Source organism: Lissotriton helveticus, chromosome 9 (genome assembly GCF_964261635.1).
Source record: "Lissotriton helveticus chromosome 9, aLisHel1.1, whole genome shotgun sequence".
Lineage (NCBI taxonomy): Eukaryota > Metazoa > Chordata > Amphibia > Caudata > Salamandridae > Lissotriton > Lissotriton helveticus.
In genome coordinates, this window is record NC_136070.1 from 1,214,613,055 (window position 1) to 1,214,631,413 (window position 18,359).

Below are 18,359 nucleotides of genomic sequence, written 5' to 3' on the forward strand. Positions count from 1 at the left end.
GTATTAGAGGGCGGACTGAGTCCTGGCCCTTTTGAGTGGGAGGAGGAATGAGATGTCACAGGCAGGTATGTGGACTTTGTGGTTACCTATATCCTTGGTGCGTGAAACAGATGTTAGTCTACGAAATAAAGTGGATGTAGTAGCCCAAGAAGAGAATGCTGTTCAAGGGCATGGGGGGGGGGAAGCATAGCAGTTGGTTGAATTGGAGACTACTTCTTGCTTACTGAAAGGTGATGTTGCACTGGAATAAGGGTAAGCAGGAGTATTGCTCCACTACACCATCAGAAAGGGAGGAAAAAGGGTTAGGCTCATCCCAGCACAGCAGTAATAGGTCAAGAAAACATGTGCATTTGTGGGAGTCCCCTTAGGCCACACACACACTGTGACCTATGATACTAAGTGCCCATCATCCAAGCTGTGCAGACACTGGTTACAATCATATAAGATGGAGCCCGTCCTTAGATGTGACACTACTCAATCCCTCTTGATGCTTTCTAGCTTTGTGCCAGGAGAAACAGGCATCCCTCTGACTGTGCCAACATAAAATGAAGTATTAGCAGACTTAACAGAGGATGCAGCAGAGGGGATGGACAAAGCTTGTCAGAGTTATTCTTACCTAAGTTTGCTAGTACATAACAGACACAAGAGATTAGTTCACTAGGCTCCAGCATGTGATTAAAGTTGTAGGTAAGACAGCTGTTAGCATGCCATAGCCTAAGTTAAAAGTGTTGGTGAGGAAAAGCTTGACATCAGTTGACATCAGCATCATCTTATAACATGAGGCAGAGAGAAATTCAGACTGAATTTTTTTTTCTCCAAGAAACAGTTGACCAGATGCAGGGTTCCTGATTTCAGAACTTGTAGCCAAACCATATACAGGACTAGATGCCTGGTCTACAGCTAGTAAGTACAGCTTGAGCCATGCACCTCTAAGAGGCAAAGGTCCATGTAGTATCCTGTGTGTTCCCATTCCCTGCACGCGTGTAATGGTATATGAAATCCTGAGAGTGAAATGTTGAGAAGTAATGATGTAGTAGAATATTGATATAGGTGGGCTGCAGTGCAAGCTAGCAGTAGGGGCAGTAGAGGTAAAATAGAGCCCTGAAAAGACCTACCTGCTGTTGCTGTGACCTAAGGGCTTAACATGAAATAAAGAGCTTACCTCCTCTCTGAGCGGCTTCAGACTCTTGTAGCTAGAATCAAGCTAGAATTGGCCTGATTGAAGTTAAAGGGTAGGGTCTACCCTCTAACTTCTATCAGGCCAATTCTAGCTTGAATGGTCTAAATTAGATAAGCCATCACAAGAAGCCAATATGGCACTTGAGAAGAGGAGGAAATTAACCTTGCTCTTTGGCCATGTGGCGATCAAGCATAATCTTTTCAAACCAATGGGCCACTTGACTTCACACATGAAGAATCAAGAGAAACCAGGCAATATAAAGTGACTGAATCCCTGGGTAGATAAGAAGGAATATGAACACGGTAAGAATGGTGTCTCGATGTTTGGATGGTAAGGGAAACCAACTAAAGCAAGAAACAAGATCCAGCTAAAACGATTTTGATTGAGGAATATTAAAGAAGGTCTTTGCCTATTTTTAAAGACTTGTATAAAGAGGAAGGGATAGTTAATAAAAAGGTGATTTCACAGGTAACGAATGCTGACCTCTCCCTGTAAGCACAAGGAGTCATCTTGAAAATGACATCTCTATGCTAGAAATTATAATGCACTGGGAAAGCATTGGAAACATATAAATAAATAAAACAAATTTTGTTGCGCACACTGCATCGCATTTGGAGATGCAGTGCACGCAAAGAAATTCGTTTTATTTATTTATATGCTTACTTACCTGTAAAACTCCGTAATCTATACTTTACTACCCCCTACCCTGCCCCTCCCCCTCCCCACGTCACCACCCGGCAGGTACGCCCACAACCGACCGCGGCTGCTAACTTGCATATTCTAGGGGTTTTCGCCAGCTCATCTCTCATCTTTTTCCATATTGAGAAAGGTTGGAAATTTGCTCCTGACAAGGGCAGAAGTACAACTTCTTCCAGGGTTGGGAAAAAAGTTGTTGGAGGGAAAGTGAACTTGTAAACACTTAAAAAATTCTCGCATCAGCAAATCTGCATATGCATATTTGCTCGTGCTAAAATGCAGTTCACAAATATTTTCTAGGAGTACGATTTTGTGCTTTACTTCTGTAAATTCTTGTGAATTCATGAAAACTGTAAATGCACAAATGCAAGGGCATATGCGTTGGGTGCACATCTGTGACTTTCTTTAAGAATTGGGCCACTAATTAGGCATAGCGTTAACCAAGACCTTTTGTTTTTGTGAAAGTTCTGTCTGTCTTTCTCTATCTATCGGCTGGCTTGACTGTGAAGGACAGCATACTGCTCTTTCACAAGGAGCATATCGGCACACAAAGTAGTTGTGTTAATTGCCAGCAACTATAGTGGCAATGTGTGCTTTTTAAGACCAAAAAATAGTTTTGCTTTTTGGCAATTTCTGTGGCAATGTTGAGGGCCCTCAGGCTCCCGCAACAATAACGTTTTACAAAAGTCATGTCAAAATAAGACACACAATAAGAAAATCAAAACGTTGACCACCAATGGGAGAACTATTTGGCTTTGCCAATACTTGTTTATTTTTATGTTTCCCATAACATTTTTGAGACTTTTGTTACACTGATTTTCCATTATGAATATTGTTTGCAAATACTAGAATGCATCAACACTTTTTAGTAAATTATGCTTCAATGAAATGGTACCTACAATTACAGTATAGTTTAGCAAAACATGTTTTCCTAGTTACATTATTCTGTGAACATTTTATTTTGAAAGCAATGAATCATCAATATTGCTTTCAAGCTTCTGCAAATATGTGCATCTAATCAGAGAGCATTCTAGGAGCATTATACATAGCCTCATATTGTTAAACTTTGCAAACGTGTATACACATTTTTATACTGGAACCACTGTCAGTAATACAGTCCGAGCTTACAACATTACCTTAGAGTGCTCAACCTAATAATAAAGGCTTTGCATTAATGAACCATAAATATTTCATTTCAAATAGCTTTATTTGACAGCATGTGTCATAAAAGCATCATATAGAATCTGTACAATAAGATAGAATCTATACAATAAAAAGAGAAAGAAGATCATGTAATACAAAGGGTTGTTTAAAAGTCTCATGAGATAAAATGAATAGCAGCATATTTGGTTAAAAACATTAAACAAGTATCATAAAAGAGATTTCATTCTAGGACACTATGTACATATAGGGGAGAAATCAATTATAGTGAGCAATGTATAACCATGTTTAAGATGCTAGTGCTATCTATATCATAATTAATATTTTGAAAGTTAAGTGGCAGACCAGTATAGTATATGGTTTGAACACAAATGATAAGTTGTAAGTGACTACATTGGGGTCACACCTTGTATGGCGCTGATTCTGATTATCCAGGCTCGGCCTAAAAACTTGGCCACTCTGCATGAAAATAGGACACTGGGATCAGATTTTAGAATGCGCAGAGCAGACCGGAAGTCGCAGGTGCCCATGTCGCTGCATGTTGCTTTTAACCACTTGCTCCTAGCTATAGCACATGCAGGGCAAGCAAAGAGGACTTGGGCAATGCACTCAACCAACACTCCGCAGCACGGACAGTGCTCTGTCATGTTGTCGGCTGTATGCCACTTTGCCATATGGGTGTTAACAGGGAGCGTGCAGAACCTAAACTGAATGTACAGGGTCCTATCTCGTGGGACCTGGATCACATCTAGGTAAGGCTCCAGGCATCTAGCTTGCTTAAACAAGAGGAACTCTTCTGTCAATCTGCCCAACATTGGCTTGCATAGTTCTTGCCTGTCAAACCAGTCCCAATAGTATCTCTTAAGTTCCGCTTTACTGGGCGGAGTCTGGGTATCCCATGAATCTTTAAGGCCAAGTTGCATCATCGTTTTCTTCACATATGATAGCCACTGGACCTTATGGTTCACGTCCAGATTCATTACCTCAGTTGGGAAACAACCTTTACAACGCAACTTTTACAACGCACTACCATTATAACAAAACTTTTACAACGCAACATCCATTACAATGCATGCATTTACAACGCAACCATTACAACGCATGACACTACAACGCACACCACTACAACGCATGCCATTACAACGCATACCATTACAACGCATAACATTACCATCCAACACTTACCCTACTGTTGCCCCCCCCTGGAGTTAGAATAGTAATTGTTACCCCTACACTATCCAACACTTACCCTACTGTTGCACCCCCTGGAGTTAGAATAGTAAATTTTACCCCTACACTATCCAATATTTACCAAACATGCAATGTAATGTAATGCGTTGTAATGGTATGCGTTGTAAAGGTATTATGTAGTTGGTAAGCTCTTCGGTACCAATAAATGAACCATAAATATACATTTGAACAGTATTAACATATATATACAAATATTACCTTAACTGCAGACAGGGCCCCTCTCTGATTCATAATGTGATACTTTATGCTGACCCCAAGCAAAATTCCCTGAGCGTTAGGCTATAGGAATTCCACACCCCTTCTACAATAGCCAACATGTACCGTTAGCCCTGATACTTTTGCCCACTTTCCATCTTTAGGGGTGAGGCTGAAAAAGCATTTGACAGGGTGTACTGGTCCTTTCTGCATAAGAGGTCAGTTGTGGGCTTTATGTTGACTTTCAATGGAGAACTAAGATACTCTAAAGTAGTATCTCTTCAGCAGTAGTAGTCAATGGTAGTCTACTTTCACCATGTCTATATAAAGGGAGGCCAGTAAGTGTTTAGATCTATACTTAGCAATAAAAATATACTGTAGCGTAATGGAGAGAGGGATCACATGGGAGTAGGGCGTACATTTTTGAAGCAATGTTAACTGAAGATGACATATGTAAACAATGCAATACAAATTTATTGAAATGCTACAAGGGAAAATAGGTAGATGCATCTCTGTGAGGCACTGGCAAGAATACTGCTCAAATGTCTACTTTGTCGACCAGAGTAATGGACAAACTTGGTTGCACGAGGGGATTGATGTCAGAGTCTGAGGGCACTTTTACAACAGGGACTGAAGCCCAGAGCAGCCGAGAATCCAGAGAGAAGAGATCCCTCCACTCCCTAAAGGCAAAGATCCAATATGGAGATTAATCATGCTGTTGCATCCTGAGATGAGTGATGCTGAGTTGACCTGTGCCAGAAACCGCGGTACCATAAGTGGGGAGTATGACCATGATTATGACGTGAGCATTGTCTAGAATGCTGCCAGTGTATTCAGTGTTAGTGTGGCCCACCAAGATCTTGTCCTAGCCCGCTTAGGTGGGTGGCAGCAGAGCATACTGGGGCACTGGTCAGAGGTAAAGGAACCAGAGCAATCAAAGCTAGATCAGGATCTGCAAACAAATGACCATATAAGAGTGTTTGCCATGAGTTTTGCTGTCTCTATGTTGCTTAGGTGGGGATTCTGAGGTGCACCAGCACATTATTCTGGGCCAACACTACACTGCGATGCTGCTCAAGGAAAGTTTCAAATATTTGAGCATTTTTTTCTCTCCCCATATATTGAGCACAAACCATTTGGCAGTTTGATGTATCGGAAGTCCCAACACTTTGCCCCATATCTTTCTCCATTGCCTTCCAATAGCTCTGAAAAAAGGACATGGAAATAGAGTCCTCTTGGCCACAGTATCTTACACACGTTTGTGAGGAGCTTTCCCCATTCTGTGTGGGTGTTACCTTGATTAGTATAATGTGTGCAGGACCCGGAACTGCACCATGCGGGATCTCCTTCAGATGGCGATTTCACATGGCCTTGCGCTGCTTCCTCCCATTCCTCTTCTTCTAAATCCCCTAGCGCTTGTACTCAATTTGTTTTTAGTTTCTGGGGGACATTTGGAGAGTTTTAAAGTATTTTTATACACTAGAGATACTGCTTTTCTTGTTAGGGAGTCCAGAAGCAGTCTATCTATCATCTAAGCGGCGGATTCCGCCAGTTGTGTGCCATGTGGAATTTGAGAGTACACGGTGTGTTTGATTTGAAGGAATCTATACTGTTCTGTGGCCGCTAATTGGGATTCACTACTGAGGGTTTCATAGGCGGTAATCTCTCTGTGCGTCCCTTGGTCACCCAGCTTTGAGATTCCAATTGTGACCCATTTTGTGAAGCCCTTAAGGGTGCCCACTGCCTTTAGGGTATCACTATCCAAAAGTGGGGTTTGCGCCCTGAGAATATCTTTCCGCCTCAAGAATGCTGTTGATTCTCTCCGTATGGAGACCACTGTGTCTGTATGGAACGGCAGCTTCTCCTGTATAGTCGTGCAAGATATCCCAGAGCACTCATTGTGTGTTTATTTGCCCTGATTGCTGGCTCATCTTGGGCTGTGAACACCCAAGTATTCACTGTTCCTAGTTGTGCCACCCAGTAGTATTTTTTTATATCTAGCACAGCTATCCCCCATCGTATTTCCCCTTTCTTAGCTTATGGAGTGCAATCAGACAAGGGCTGTCGCTCCAAAGGAGTAACCTCACCTCAGCGTCTAGTTTCTGGAAGAAATCAACTGGTATACGGTATGGGGTGTTCTGCAGGGCATATCAGAATCTAAGCAGTGCCGATATTTTAAATAGGGCTGCCCTTCCTAGTAGCATCAGTGGCAGCGTCCGCCAATGCTTGATATCCTATTTGAATCTCTGTAGAAGAAGGTACAGGTTTGCTTGAATTCATCACAGTGACAAGTTGTGTGGATGCCAAGGTATTTGAAGCCCTCCTGGCACAGGGGTAGTGTGCAGTTGGGGTCAGTGTTGTGCCAAATGCCATGGCAGTATCAATTGATAGCATCTGTGTTGTTCTAGTACTGTGTTTGTCAGTGCTAGGACTCCATGTAAATGATATAAGTGGAGTTTGGCCCCCTGTTGGGCGTGAAGCCTAATTGGATGGCTGGGCCAGTGTTAATATTACTTTTTTCAGCCTTGTTTCCAACACCTTGGCTAGTATTTTGACTTCAGAAGGTTTAACCACGAGATTGGTGTATAGGATGTACATTTGTTGGGTTTCCCTTCCTTTGGAATTACCACTATGGTGGCCAATCTCTGGTCTTGTTGCAGCTCCCATTTCTATTCAGTCACTTTCAGAATGCTTAGTATGTGTTGCAACAGTGGGGTGGCCATGTTTTTGTATAACTCAATGGGAATAGCATTAGGTCCTACAGTTTTGCCCGACAGCAGTGACCTAATAGCCATGGTTATAATTGTTGCCTATATCGCTGTCTCTAGGAAGTGTCTGCTTTTCATCCGGCAGGCCAGGAAGTTGAATGTCTTAAAGGAAGCCCTTTATGCTGGACGTGAGCTGGGTCGTGGCCAGTGTATACATTTTTGCACAGTGCTAAGCAAATATCTCTGCTATCTCAGGATTTCCCCTGACTGCTACCCCTCATGAGTTCTTGACCTCCAGGACCCAGTTCTGTTGAGATCACGGTGATCTAGCTAGGCCAGTAATTTCCCAGATTGGTTCTCTAGTCATAGATTTGCGCTGAGTGGATATGTGCACTGCTCTGGCCATAGATTCTGCCATATTTCCATCTTCCCTCTGTTTCAGGTCAAGACTGTGCTTAAATTCATTCCCTCACTACTGCAGAACTTGCATCTTTAAGCTTAGGCGTTCCGCCTCAAGGTTTTCCATTTGGGCTCTTTTTCCCCTTCTGTTTCCCACAACGAGTGACACCTCATGTCCTCTTATTACCGTTTTGTAACCTTCTCACAGTGTGGGTACAGAGTCCATTGTCCCAGTGTATGCGCTATATAGTTTTGTTGGTAAAACTGTATGTCTGTGCAAATTTAGTGGTCATTTCAATGGAAAATGTGCTGTTTGTTTATGACAGTGGCTACCACACCATGCTTTAGGAAAATATTAGTGATAATATGCTTCTGAATGCTACACCGGCTACATACTACACAGTTACCACTCTCTTGCTAAATGGCCATGGCACATTTGTAGCACTTGTTCTTTGTGTGATGCTTGTAATTTTCGGAAACACTATGAGTTCACTGCTTACTAGGACCTCTGGAGCTCTTACAGCACTGGGAGCTTCTGTTAGATCCGTCTGATTCCCTCAGCTGCAGGAGTCAGACTCCGAGCATCAGAATCTTCTGAAGCACCCATGGGGGCACTGAAAAGGTCTTATTGCACTCATACGTACTGGCTGAGCAGTGCGCATGCTCACTTTTGTAAATGCAGAGTGCACCATTCGACCCTGGCTACCTGATGCCAGCAGAGGTCAAAGAAGTTATGCCCATGCTGCTGGGTGTCTTCCGAAGACCAGACAGTCACCGCTGCATTTAGCATGACGGGTGGAGGGAAAACGTTGGCAATTAGTAAAGGAACATAGACTTCGTTAGGACAAAGTATTGGATCGGGGAAAATGAATGATTTGAGTGTTGTTTGTTTCATTTTATGCTAAAAAGAAAACGCACAGGCAACTTTATAACAACTTTTTGGTGTCGCTAATGCACATTTCTTGCACATTATGAACAGAAGTAGAAATAGTTATTCTATAGAGACTCCCACAGAACAAGATGTTGCTAAACAGAGTGACATACTTAGAGAGTGGGAACTAGGGTAACTGTTATACACCTTTACTGTAGAAATAGGCGAGTCAACAAATTAAGAGCGAGAGGGGAGCCAAGGGCATGAGCTGGATAATGGGACTGTGGGGCATGGAAATCACGAAACAGATATTATATAACAATATGACATTCAAAACTCCAAAAAGTATATTTCTTTGACAAGCAGTTCACCTTAGTGCATCAGATTATATCTCTGCATTGAGAGGCGTCTACTAAAAGTGATCATTTTTAAACATTATCTCAGAAACATTCATGCCCCTACCCCACCACTCCAGCGACAATACCATTAATGAACTAAGAGGCAAGTTAGTAGTCATGTGCCCTGCATGTGGGCTATAGTCTTATTTTATGTGGAACAACATTATAGTCAATGAAGTATAACACAAGAGATGTTTTTTACATGCACATCCTCACGTATTGCAAGGTTTTCTCATATGCAGCAATGAAAAAAATAGGAGGAACAATAAAATACAATAATTGCCTAGAATCACACAATTTGATCAAGTGGCCAAGCCAGAATCGATCCCATGTTTTCTGGTTTCCTACTGTGTATATTAGTTTCCCTTTCTTGCTCCAGTTTGTCAATCATTCTTGGTGCATGAGTTTTGAGCGTTGGGTAGCAGCGGAAGCCACAAGAAAGCTCAGTGCATTTTGAGCATGAGGGCTCAAGAGGAACTTCAGCTGAACCAGAGTATACTATCTGGCTCAAGCCTTCAGTAGTTCACCCACCTCTATGCTTTATTCTGGGCATTCTGTGCCTGAAAGAAGCTTAGATATCGCTGCCAGTGTGATACCTCTTTTGCATGTGAGGATATCTTAGCTTGCAAGGCTAATGCTCAGGAATGCTAACCATTGTGTGTGTGTGTTTACATATAGTTTTGGACTGATGCTACAGATGCTGCCCATGTTCTGTGCATGTGAGGAAAGCGTGCATTATCTATTACCAGATAGGTATGTATTCTATGGGTGTGAGGGAAGTGTGTACTCCTGCCCTGTACCTGCTTTGCGTGCGGAAATCTTGCAATAATTGTGAGTCAAGTATGCACTCATACACCTCAGTGGTGCTCCTTACACTTCTACCAAATTTGAAATCCTTTGTGTTTGTTGTTTCTAAGGGAGGCGTTAAATGGTGCTGCACAGTGCCTCACATGTTCCATGTCTTCAAATGAAGCTTGCTGTGTCCCTGCAATACCACACAGAAACACAAACCCCTGGAGGAGAAGGGTGTTAGTAGAACTGGAGAACGCATCACAAAGGGGTGTGATCATACGACTGGTGTATAAAAAAGTGCTGCGGTTAGTGACAGAGAAGTTCTTATGTTCTCTGACTTTAGTCATGCAACACAAGAATAAGGATAAGAACTTCAAAACATCTGCAATTGTTGATGGTCCTGAACTTTAAAGCTTCATGAGTACACTCATGAGTAATTGAGCGCGCTATAAGTCACTTATATGTAACATAACATAACTACGATTTCCTGCAGAGATGCAAATGAGTGGGGAAAGGAAGATGAGTGTCTTATCTCAACCATAGGGAACACAAGACTTCCTTGAGAACAAGAAGAAATCATGGTGGGTGACTAACATGGGAAGATCCTCACAGATCGGGGCAACCAACCTCTAAAGACGGGAGGTTGTTATTGGACTAGTACTGTTTAGATAGAAGATGTTGTCCTTTTTCTCTTCCTCTGCATTAACTGTATGTCTGTCTCCTCTCATGTTTTCGGATGGCGACTTAGAGGTTTTCTTGCACACACTGTGAAACTATATATTTTGAAATGCTGCATTTTCCTTCATAAAGAGCATCCATTTCTGTGGTTATTTGTGTTAAGCCAGTTATATGTTTGTATGTATTGCTTTGACAAATAAATAAGATTTAGAGATACAAGCAGAAATGTCATAATAGTTTATATGCATTAACAGACTTAACCCTATCTCAAATTATATGAAAAGTACATAGCAATCCTTAATGTCTTTTCTATTTGGTAGCAAATTTCCATATGTGGTTTTTGTTTTGATGACTTGGTGGTGTTTAGTTACTAACGTGGGGAATTCTGCTCTCATGTTTGCTAGACTTTCTTTTTAGGTCTCGGCTAGTAACGCGCTGAAAGCGCATTCTCGCCAGAGAACTATTGTCGGCGTCTCAGCAGTCTGAGAACACCGAAGTGAGACAAGACCTGGCCGCGCGCAGCGTTTTCCCATAGGATAACGTTGTGCGCGCGGCCAGGTCTTGTCTCCACAGCCTGGCAATGCAGAGCGGATCGCGTCGCGCGCCTCTCCCTCTCTGGAATGCAGGGGGAGTCTGCATACCAGCGCGCGGCGCTGATAAACAGGCAGTTTTTTTTTTTTTGTCGTCAGTCTCTGAGCACCCGCTTCACTGCCATGCGCCTTGGAAACCGAAACGTAAGAGCCGCGCGACGTGAGCTGTGTACGGTAGAAGCTCACGCGCGCGGCTCTTAGGTTTCGTTTTGACTTGTTGATTCTGGATTAAGACATCTATAGTATTTTGGGGGCTTGAATTCCAAGGTACACTTGCGCCTTCCTCACGGACCCTGCGTCTTTTTGTCACGCATCAGAAACACAGGGTGGCCGGCTAAACATCCCCTTCCATCCGTCCGCGTGCCAGTGTCTGCGGTAGACGCTGGGGTGTTTACACTGCTGACGGTGTGCGGCTCGCCTGTGCAGCACCATGCTCCTTTTGTGCCGAGGCCCCCTAAGGTTGACCGTGCCTGAATGAAGCTGCATTGCGGTTTCTATGGCAATCTCCGCAGCGAGTGTCTCCCACCCCTCCCCTCACGGTTTTTAACATAAGACTTTCAAAACCGGTGCAGTCCACAGACGCTCGCTTCCCTGGGCCTCCCACTCTCGGGTTCTCTTTAGCTGGGTACATGCATGCATGTCACGAGCGTACACGCAGCAAGCGGCTGCTTAATGCGCGCGGCTATTGAGTGCCTGTGCCTACACACTTGAACACCTCGCTTCCACAGAGGACCCCGCCCACCTACCTCTTCTGTTCAAAAGTACATGATTCGATTTTTTTAAAGCCTGTCCCCGCCTAATAGTACCAGTCAGCCATGTAAAGTAACACATCATTTTATTTCAACAACTGGAATTATCTACTGATAATAACTCCCTTGTTTTAGTAATTGAACTTTTTTTGAGGCCTCGTGTTGTGTTGTTATTTTGCTTTGGTCACAGAATAGCTTTTAAACAGTCAGGGTTTATTTAAGGGACAAGGGATCCTGTGGAATAGGCAGCTAACGGGAAGAGCAGGGGAGGTGCCAGACAGTAAATGCTACACTTGAGTGAAATAAGGTCATTTTGTGGCATTTGTAGGGTGACCAGATCTTGAGAACCAAAAACCGGTACATTTTTCAAAAGTAGTCGATGGACTACAATTTTAGATCAACGGTGCTGTGCACAATGACAATTCTTATCAACATAGGAACACAGAAGAAGCACTAAGAAAATAAATAAAATGTAATTTCTTAAACCAGCATCTTAACGGTTAATTAAATTGCTTACTTTTAACAGCTGCTCCCTAGCACAACTTTAGAACAACCAATAAGTGCCTCTCACTGGTTTCAGTCAATCCTCTCTAAAAACCATGACATGGGCCAAAATGCAGAAATCTGCCAGGACAGCTGCCGAAAACCCGGGACTGTTCGGGCAAATTCAGGACCCTTGGACACCCTAGGCCTTTGGGACTAACTTTTGCTACCTTAACTTGCAAGACAGAGAAACAGAATTACCTACGTTAGTGGTGGTGTCCTTCACGTTCTGACATTTACTCTTCCAGGGATATTTTTCCCTCTTCCTCTCATTTCCTCCTTGTAGCCGCGAAAGATCAGACTGAAGATCCACTCTAGAATGTAAACGTATAGTACTGCTCCATCAATGCTACTAACCCGCTTTTCTTAAGGCTGAAAAGGTGGAATTTGCTGAGTTTCACTACTGAATTTTGCAGAGTTACATATAAACTCCATGAGATTCCAGGGCGTTTCTTCAATGTGCGTAACATATGCGCCTCGTGCAGCAATTTAGCACCAGTAGTGCAAGCATTATAAATGACAATGACTTTTATTTATGTTTTGGTTTTTAAAACATAAATAAAAGACCTTGTCATTTACAATGTCAAGACCTTAAACTTGCGTTCATTTACAATGCTAATAGCTCTAACTTTTGCAATGCCGAGACTGTTGCATTGTAAATGCTTGTTGTTACTTCTGTTGGTTTCAGCTTTCTTCTTCTCTTTATTGTCTTTTAGCTACTGATATGTCTGGTTTCCCACTCTCTTGGTATCTGGATTGTCTTTTACTGGTATGCTTTCTGCTCTTGTTATCCACATTAATTTATACCTAGTGGTGTTTTGCAGTTGCTATTATTCTCTCAGTTGTGTTTTAATTACTGATATTCTGGTGATCATGCGCGCTTGTCATCCCAAGTGTGTTCCAACTACAGGAAAATTGGTATTTCTGCTTTCTGATTTGGTTTGCATATTTTGCTACTGGTGTTGTGCAGTTTCTACTCTCTGCTATAGGTACTGAAATGTATTGACTGCTAGCTCATGGTTTGCACTTTCTTATTATCTGTATGTTTTGTTAATGCTGTGTTGTGGTTGTGGTCTATTTGTTATGGCTACGTTGCCTTATTTGTTTTGCTAGGATCCTCACTCTCTTACTTTTGATGCTCTGATCCTTCGGTGTTTTTGTACGTTTGAATACAGGATGCACTTTGATTCATGGGCATATACTGTATTACTTTTATTTGTGTATTGCACCTGTTTTCTAAACCTTGGAAAAAAGATATTCATTTCTACTTGTCATACCTTAAAGTTGCCACCTACACATTGATTTTTACCCATATATTGCTTTGTTCCTAGAAGTCTCAACTTTTTGGCTCCACTGATAAAACCTGTGGAATAATAATCTTGCACACCTCTATCATCTCATAACAAGCTTACCGCATGCTAAAATGCGAACTAAACTGCAACACCTTGAAGCAAATCTCATTAGAACTCTGCTGCTCTACACATATGCAGTCCTGTATATTTATATGCATAACATAATTGGAGAAACATAGCATTCTCAACGCATTCTCAGAGTAATCATCTTCTATGTTATATCCAATAAAGTTCATGTGATATTGGATATAGCAAACACATGTTTCGTCCGATACAGACCTGCACTTTTTCAAGGCAATTGGTTACAACTTGTGAAAATTCTGCACAGACCTTGGGTTTTCCTTGCACTACTTTCTCAGGTAAAACCTGTCAACATTTATGCTGGGAAAAACATAAAATTCTGAGTTCGACAGCTTCTAGGCCCTCATTACGACCAGCGAGGGGGTCGAACTTGTCAGAATTCTAAGTTCTTTTACTTGCACTCAGAGTGATTCCAGTCAACAAGAGCCAGATTTACCAATTTGCCTTGTATAATTCTACATTTCTTAGTGGACCCTTAGAGTACAACTCATAATAGACCAGATTTTCCCCACCCCAGACTTACCAGTTCTCTTGGTTTTGGTATCTCTGGGAATGGGAAACTTGGGTCCAACTCCCATGCCACTCATAATGAGGGTTTCATCTAGGGGAAACATGGATTAGCCGTGTTATGTTATGTTATGGTGATTTGTAAAGGGCACTATCACCCTGGAGGGTATCCTAGCGCAAAGCAGATGTGAGTCTAGCCAGCCTATGGCCAAGAGAGGCTACTCGAAAAGCGAGGTCTCAGGTTTCTTACAGAATTCAAGAAGAGACGATTTGGAGGGCCGGTTGTTCCTCCGGATCAGGTTCTCTGAATGCATGGGGTGCGTGTGAATAGGAGTCTGGGCAACCGAAGACATGTGGAAGGTTTTGAAAAGCAAATGGAATTGTTGAGGTATGCTGGTCCCAAGTTATGTGGCCCCTTGAAAACGTGGGTGATGAGCTTGAATTGTGCTTGTTTGTGTATGGTTAACCAGTGTAGTTCCTTGAGATGAGGTAAGGTGTGTTTGCAGCGTGGGAGGTTCAGAGTGCTTCTGAATGGTTTGCAACCTCATGATGAGTTGCTTGTTTATCCCAGTGTATAGGGTGTTTCCGTAGTCCAGCTTGCTAGTGACTTGGGCATGGATGACGGTTTTCTGTGTGTTGATTGGAAAGCCATATGAAGAGCTTACTTAGTATATAGCAGTCAATGAGAACCCCTGAGGTTCTTGGCATGGGTGGTGGGGATGGAGTTTGGTCCTCGCTCTGTTGGCCGCCACGTGGAGTTCCACAGAGTTGGGCTGTTGCAGAAGGTTACAAGTTCAGCCTTGTCAGTGATCAGCTTCAGGCAGTTGGTCTACGTCCAGCTGGGAATTTTGGTCATGCATGCAGGGAAACTGTTCTGGGTGTTGGAGGTCTTGTCTGTCAAAGAGAGAATAGGTGGTGTGCTGTCGGCGTAGGAGAGGACATTGATGTCATGCCAATTGATGATGACGGCCAGAGGGATTATGTAGGTGTTGAAGAGTGTCAGGCTCAGGAAGGACCCTTGTAGGACTCTGCAGAAGGTATCTCGAGGGTCCGGGATGAGGGGTGCCAGGCTGATTGACTGGGTCTTGCCAGTAGGAAGGATCAGAATGCGAGTCCTTGGACTCTAATGTCATTCAGGATTAGGATGGGGCGGGAAAACATGTCGGACGCTGCACAGAAGTCCAGGAGGATGAGGGCTGCTGTGTCTACTCCACCCAGAGTCATGCGGATGTTATTTGTGGCAGCGATGAGGGCAATTTACGTGCTGTGGTTGGCTATGAATCCAGACTGAGTGGTGTTGAGGAGTGATGGTTGATTGCTGAGGATTTTCTCCAGTAGCTTGGACGTGCACAGAAGTACAGGAATCAGTCTGTAGTTGGCGACCTTTGAGAGGTCCGCAGATGGTTTCCTCAGCATGTTTCCAAGCATCTGGGAAAATCACTGATGGAATGGAGGTGTTCAGGATGAGTGTGAGCATGGCGCTGATGAGCAGACGTCTTCTGGTGTATTACATATGTCACATGTAATGGTTTCTTCTGATCCATGATCTAATGAGTTGATACCTGTAAAAATCTGCTACACTACATAAACTTAAATGAATGCTAACAAACATGGCTTTGTTCTCAAATATACTTTTTAGGTTTTGCCTGGCGAAAAGATGCGCTCTGCGCCTCTTTTTCGCGCAGGCGAAAACCTGATGAGAACTGTAGTGGGGTTTGGGTCGGCCCTCGTCATTCATTGGCTGGCTCCATAAATGGAGCCTAGCCATTGGAGGAGGGGCCTGTCCGTCAATGCCGGACCAGATTCGGGGGCGTTCCCGAGATTCTTTGGCTTTTGCCGACGTCACGCTACGTCAGCCGAAAGCCGATTCTCTGGAACGCCCCCGAATCTGGGTCTGCATTCAGCCTACACCCACCTTCCTGCCGAAGGAAGCAGCCGTCCGTCTACAGCAAGGGCCGCGCTGGGATTGGCCCAGCCGGCCGAGCCTCCGCCGTGTCATCGGGAGGAGGAGTGGCTTTATTTTGAAGTGGTTCCGACGGTATGTATGCTGCTGTGTTTTTTTTTTTGAGGTAAGCCATCTGCTTTATTTTGCTAATGTAATGTTTCTCCCTCTCTTTTCCAGGTCCAGCATGGCCCGTGTCTTCTACCTGCAGCTGTGTGCACCGCTGTGCAGGAAGTGGTTCCGACGGTATGTATGCTGCTGTGTTTTTATCTTTGAGGTAAGCCATCTGCTTTATTTTGCTAATGTAATTTTTTTCCCTCTCTTTTCCAGGTCCAGCATGGCCCGTGTCTTCTACCTGCAGCTGTGTGCTCCGCTGTGCAGGAAGTGGTTCCGACGGTATGTATGCTGCTGTGTTTTTATCTTTGAGGTAAGCCATCTGCTTTATTTTGCTAATGTAATGTTTCTCCCTCTCTTTTCCAGGTCCAGCATGGCCCGTGTCTTCTACCTGCAGCTGTGTGCTCCGCTGTGCAGGAAGTGGTTCCGACAGTATGTATGCTGCTGTGTTTTTATCTTTGAGGTAAGCCATCTGCTTTATTTTGCTAATGTAATGTTTCTCCCTCTCTTTTCCAGGTCCAGCATGGCCCGTGTCTTCTACCTGCAGCTGTGTGCTCCGCTGTGCAGGAAGTGGTTCCGACGGTATGTATGCTGCTGTGTTTTTATCTTTGAGGTAAGCCATCTGCTTTATTTTGCTAATGTAATGTTTCTTCCTCTCTTTTACAGGTCCAGCATGGCCCGTGTCTTCTACCTGCAGCTGTGTGCACCGCTTGCAGGAAGTGGTTCCGACGGTATGTATGCTGCTGTGTTTTTATCTTTGAGGTAAGCCATCTGCTTTATTTTGCTAATGTAATGTTTCTCCCTCTCTTTTCCAGGTCCAGCATGGCCCGTGTCTTCTACCTGCAGCTGTGTGCACCGCTGTGCAGGAAGTGGTTCCGACGGTATGTATGCTGCTTTGTTTTTATCTTTGAGGTAAGCCATCTGCTTTATTTTGCTAATGTAATGTTTCTTCCTCTCTTTTCCAGGTCCAGCATGGCCCGTGTCTTCTACCTGCAGCTGTGTGCACCGCTGTGCAGGAAGTGGTTCCGACGGTATGTATGCTGCTTTGTTTTTATCTTTGAGGTAAGCCATCTGCTTTATTTTGCTAATGTAATGTTTCTTCCTCTCTTTTACAGGTCCAGCATGGCCCGTGTCTTCTACCTGCAGCTGTGTGCACCGCTGTGCAGGAAGTGGTTCCGACGGTATGCATGCTGCTGTCTTTTATCTTTGAGGTAAGCCATCTGCTTTATTTTGCTAATGTAATGTTTCTCCCTCTCTTTTCCAGGTCCAGCATGGCCCGTGTCTTCTACCTGCAGCTGTGTGCACCGCTGTGCAGGAAGTGGTTCCGACGGTATGTATGCTGCTGTGTTTTTATCTTTGAGGTAAGCCATCTGCTTTATTTTGCTAATGTAATTTTTTTCCCTCTCTTTTCCAGGTCCAGCATGGCCCGTGTCTTCTACCTGCAGCTGTGTGCTCCGCTGTGCAGGAAGTGGTTCCGACGGTATGTATGCTGCTGTGTTTTTATCTTTGAGGTAAGCCATCTGCTTTATTTTGCTAATGTAATGTTTCTCCCTCTCTTTTCCAGGTCCAGCATGGCCCGTGTCTTCTACCTGCAGCTGTGTGCTCCGCTGTGCAGGAAGTGGTTCCGACAGTATGTATGCTGCTGTGTTTTTATCTTTGAGGTAAGCCATCTGCTTTATTTTGCTAATGTAATGTTTCTCCCTCTCTTTTCCAGGTCCAGCATGGCCCGTGTCTTCTACCTGCAGCTGTGTGCTCCGCTGTGCAGGAAGTGGTTCCGACGGTATGTATGCTGCTGTGTTTTTATCTTTGAGGTAAGCCATCTGCTTTATTTTGCTAATGTAATGTTTCTTCCTCTCTTTTACAGGTCCAGCATGGCCCGTGTCTTCTACCTGCAGCTGTGTGCACCGCTGTGCAGGAAGTGGTTCCGACGGTATGTATGCTGCTGTGTTTTTATCTTTGAGGTAAGCCATCTGCTTTATTTTGCTAATGTAATGTTTCTCCCTCTCTTTTCCAGGTCCAGCATGGCCCGTGTCTTCTACCTGCAGCTGTGTGCACCGCTGTGCAGGAAGTGGTTCCGACGGTATGTATGCTGCTTTGTTTTTATCTTTGAGGTAAGCCATCTGCTTTATTTTGCTAATGTAATGTTTCTTCC